The sequence below is a fragment of the Bufo gargarizans genome, chromosome 7, assembly GCF_014858855.1.
Source record: "Bufo gargarizans isolate SCDJY-AF-19 chromosome 7, ASM1485885v1, whole genome shotgun sequence".
NCBI lineage: Eukaryota > Metazoa > Chordata > Amphibia > Anura > Bufonidae > Bufo > Bufo gargarizans.
The window spans coordinates 181,949,093-181,954,019 of NC_058086.1; the positions used below are offsets into that span (position 1 = coordinate 181,949,093).

The 4,927-nt window shown below is 43.7% G+C and overlaps 1 protein-coding gene across 1 annotated transcript in view; it reads right to left on the minus strand.

Annotated features, from left to right (window-relative positions):
* The window catches only part of LOC122944237 (voltage-dependent calcium channel subunit alpha-2/delta-3-like), a 234,698-nt gene that overhangs the window by 146,667 nt on the left and 83,104 nt on the right, over window positions 1-4,927 (minus strand). The window lies entirely within an intron of this gene.

Genomic DNA, 4,927 nt, shown 5'->3' on the forward strand with positions numbered 1-4,927 from the left:
AGCCGCCAACAGCTTGGGAATCATATCCAGTGGAGTAATCAACGAGATGTTACTGTACTATGCAGTACATTGCCTCCATTCATCACTGTGGGGAACAGGGGTACAGCTTGTTCTGTCCTCACAGCATTAAGTTAAATATCTCCAGTGCTCCTATAAATAATCCTCTATATTAATGAAGAATTGATATCAGGTAACATTGGTGAAATAGTTTTGATAATTTCTAAGATTGCTTCAAACAACTCGGTTTAACATATATTTTTTTTAATTGGCTTCAAATGATCACAACAGTTATTATGCTCATAGGTCCATTGTACCTTGTGAACTTAAGAATAAAATATTCACAGGCTATGAGCTTGAAGAGTTATTACTTCACTTGAGGGCCAGTCATAATAGCCGAAACAGCCTTGGCTGCCTCTTGTAAGAGATGGTGAAAACTTAAAAATTGTAGGCCCCCGAGGCTGCCTTTAGGTTGGATGGTGCCCCATGAAGACTTTGTCTATTTGACAACAATTATGGTAAATCATACTATCCACTGTCATTCCAGTAGCTGCCAGAATCCAGTATGACTTTTTGCCTTTTATGCCGCTTTTGAAAAGTGGGTGATGAAGTTAGCTATGTTAATTAGTTGTACAGCTGGACCTACCAGCTTTGACTTTCATAAAAGTTGCAAAAAAAAGAGAAAATCTTACCCCAGTAGGGAGTGGAGTACTAAAACTACAGTAATATCTCTAGACAAAAGTTTAGTGCCGTGCGCTTACAGTGTAATCATGTGGTGAGGTCAAGACGCTTGACTCGGGTCCTTTGACGGGTTTAATTCATTCAAGATGTGAGCAGAAGGCCTCTCCATGATTTTTATAGCATATTTTTTTATCTTCAGCGATCAGTTTCGGAAAAAATGATTCGTTACCACAAAGCGCGAGGTAATTCATTTTTCAATTTTTTATAAAAATTGTGCCTGGCCCATCTACCAGAGAAAAGGTGGCTCCAACAGATGGGACCTACACCCTACATTATCAGACTTGTCCTGTGCTTTTGGCCTACAACATTTCAGGGCAATATAGCATGTAGAAATGTTGTAGGTCAAAAGCTCAGGCAGGTATGTCTTTTAGTGCGGGTCTTTTGAAACCACCTTTTTTTCTGGTAGATGGGACTGACACAATTTTGATCAAATGTGCTCAAAGAGCTTCTAATTCTCATATAGAAAGTATAGCAGCTACGCAGTTAACATGTATTAATGTTTCTATTGTTTGCATGTGTCTTGGTGCATGGTAGTGTATTGCTACTTATAGTCCTTGTTTGCTTTTACATGGCAGCCATGGTAGCATGCACCTGAACCCCTTTTTTTCATATTGTTTAAAGGTACTGGTTTAACTTTGTTTTTTTGCACTGTATACAGTTGTGTTCAAAATAATAGCAGTCAGACATCACTAACCTGATCAATCACTGTTTTTGGTAGAAATTATATTTCTACTGGGCAAATAATTTACTAGCAGGTGTAGTAGAGTAATAGAAATCCAACAGACCCAACAGTCATGACGTGCATGCTGCTGATTCTCTGTAATTAAATCACTTATTGAAAGGGGCATGTTCAAAATAATAGCAGTGTGGAGTTCAATGAGTGAACTAATTCATTCTTTGAAAAACAGGTGGCAATTATTGCCCTTATTTAAGGAAGGAAGGCAGCAAATGTTGTACATACTGGTTACAGTGCAGTTCTCTTGATTAAAAAGTTGATTAGAGAGGGGAAAACATCTAAAGAAGTGCAGAAAATGATAGGCTGCTCAGCTAAAACGATCGCAAATGCTTTAAAATGGAAACCAAAACCTGAAAGACGTGGAAGAAAGCAGAAAACTACCATTCGAATGGATAGAAGAATAGCCAAAATGGCAAGGACTCAGGCAACAATCAGCTCCAGGAAGATCAAAGAAGGTCTAAAGTTACCTGTGAGCACTGTTACAATTAGAGGACGCCTATGTGAAGCCAAGCTATCTGCAAGAAGCCCCCGAAAAGTCCCACTGTTGAAAAAAAGACTTGTGCTGAAGAGGTTACAATTTGCCAAAGAGCACAAAGACATTTTGTGGACTGATGAAAGTAAGATTGTACTTTTTGGGTCTAGTGGCCGGAGACAGTTTGTCAGACGACCCCCAAACACTGAATTCAAGCCACAGTACACAGTGAAGACAGTGAAGCATGGTGGCGCAAGCATCATAGTATGGGGATGTTTCTCATACTACGGTGTTGGGCCTATTTATCGCATACCAGGGATCATGGATCAGTTTGAATACATCAGAATACTTGAAGAGGTCATGCTGCCTTATGCTGAAGAGGAAATGCCCTTGAAATGGGTGTTCCAACAAGACAACGACCCCAAACACACCAGTAAACGCGCAACATCTTGGTTCCAGACCAACAAGATTGACGTTATGGAGTGGCCATGTCACGACCCTTGGTCATGGTCGTGACTCCTTGGGAGCCGCATGCAGTTACCCGCGGTTTTGGTGTTGTGTCAACCGCAGCTGGGGGCACTTAGTGGTTTGCCTCAGGTGCGGTTGCCGCGGATAACAGGCATGCGTGCGGTTGCCCTTGGCAACGTGTTTTTTGTGCACTCCCTTTGTCTGTTTGTGGTGCACGAGGTCATGTGTTGTATGCACGGAGACACCTTCCTTCACCTGCGGTTGTCCGCGGCAACGTCTGTTGCTGTGTCCATGTGGTGGCAGGTTCTCGGCCTGCTGGCTGTTCCCCAGAACATGGTTGCCACGCATGCCGTTGCTGGCGGTAACAGGTGAGTGTGTTGGTGTGTGTTATGTATTGTGTGTACTTCCCCTTTAAGTTGGTGTTTTCCCTTTCCTGTGGTGCTGGAAGGGTTAATTCTCTTCTCAGTGTGTGTGATGTCACTGGGTGTGTTCTGACTGGTGGGTGTGGCCACCTAGGCCTATATAGCCTCGTTCTCTGGCTTGGCTCAGTAGGTTGCTTTCAGCCAGGCATAGCTGGAGCAACCTCCTGTACATTACCATCTACCAGTAGGGGCCTCCCTTCTGGTCATAAAACTATGTTTCACGGTGTTATGAAGGTGTGTGTGGGGTTTACTTATTATTGCAGCTTATGGTCCTGGGTTCCTGTGTGATGTCTGGTGTGTGCTGTGTCCGTTGGTGTTCAGAACTGCAGCACCTGCACATGGGTTCCAGGGTTTGTTGTCTGTGGCAGGTAAGTGATGTGTTGGTTCCATTTGCCTGTCACTGCCATAAGGTGTTTTCTGTTTCCCCTTGTTGCTTGGCCATTGAGACTCCTGCTCCTCCGTGCCAAGGAGGAGTAGGTCGTCTCACCCAGCTCCTAGGTCAGGGATCTGCGGAGGGTCAGCAGGGATCCGAGGTTCCTGAGTATGGGCCCTCCTACCATCAAGGTCGGCCCATGCAGGTAGGAGACAGGGTCAGAGTTAGGGACGCAACAGGAGGTGACCTGCTCCCTAATTCTGTGTTGTTTGGCCAAGTGGTAACCCTACCATCTCCTGGCACCGCACGGCTGGGGGTTTCCCCCACCTCCAGCCGTGACAGGCCAGCCCAATCCCCCGGTCTGAGGCAAAACCAAGAAATAGAGAAGAACTGTGGAATGTAGTCCAATCATCCTGGGCTGGAATACTTGTTCACAGGGGCCAGAAGTTGGTTGACTCCATGCAACACAGACGTCCAGCAGTTCTCAGAAACAGCGGTTATACAACTAAATATTAGTGAAGTGATTCAAAGGAAAGCAAAATCATCAGACATTTTTCAGTTTATATAGTGAATGTTTGAGTTTGTAAAGAAGAATACAAACACTGCTATCTTTTTGAACAGTCTAATATTCACTTTTCTTCAATTTTTATTGAGGAACAACACACATTTTATATATATCCTAATGATAGATTTTTCTTCATGTTTTGATTTGGAATAGAATGTGCAGTGTTCCCAATGCATTTGTGTGTATGGAAATAAAAGCTATTAGAAGGATTTTGAGCTTTATTCACTTTTTTAAACACATTGCTATTATTTTGAACACAACTGTATTTGGAGGAGCGGCGTCTCCCTTTTTGACCATGCACTTCCACCGATCTGCTCAATGACTCGCCCCTGATCCATTGCTCCAAGTAACGGCGCAATTGCAGAGAAGCTGCTGCTGCCACCCGAGTAGCTCATATACCAACTGCGCATGTCTAATTTTGCATTGTACATTTGGAGGAGTGGCTTCCTCTTTTTGGACCATGCACTGCTACCCATCTGCCCAAGGCTTTTAGTCAGAGTGTGATATAGCTGGATTCTACATCGCCATTAAATTCTGTAGGCCAAAAGCCCAGGGGACGAAAGACTGTTAGTGTAGGTCCCATCTTTTGGAAGCCACCTTGCGTATGGTACAGTAGATGGGCCCAACACAATTTTGATCAAAACGCGCAAGAAGAGCTTCTAATTGTCATATATGAACTAAAGCAGGAATGAAGTTTCCATGTATCCATGTTTCTAGTGTTTACACGTGTCTTAGTGCATGGCAGTGTGCTGCTACTTGTAGTCCTTGTTTGCATTTGCCTTTTGCTCCTCAGCCACACGGAAACCTCACCCCGTCTGTTTAATCCGAGAACATCTTTATTGATGTCTATTTCACGAAGCGGCATGGAGAGTTCATTTGTCACGTTAATTTTAGATACACTACAAATAGCAGATAGAATTGAAGGGCAGCTGCGCCGGGAAGAAGCGTGACTCTCATCAAAAGTTTAACCCTTCCCATGCTCCCACGTTCTTTGTAACCTGAGCGACGAAGTCCCGACTGAAGGTATGCCTGGATCACTCATGAGACCAAAGTCCTCCGCTATACACTGCATGTAGTTATATATATATATAGACAAGCGTAAGACAAGTGCACTCTATATTTATCTATCAGCGGCTACTTGGAAAGAATAGCT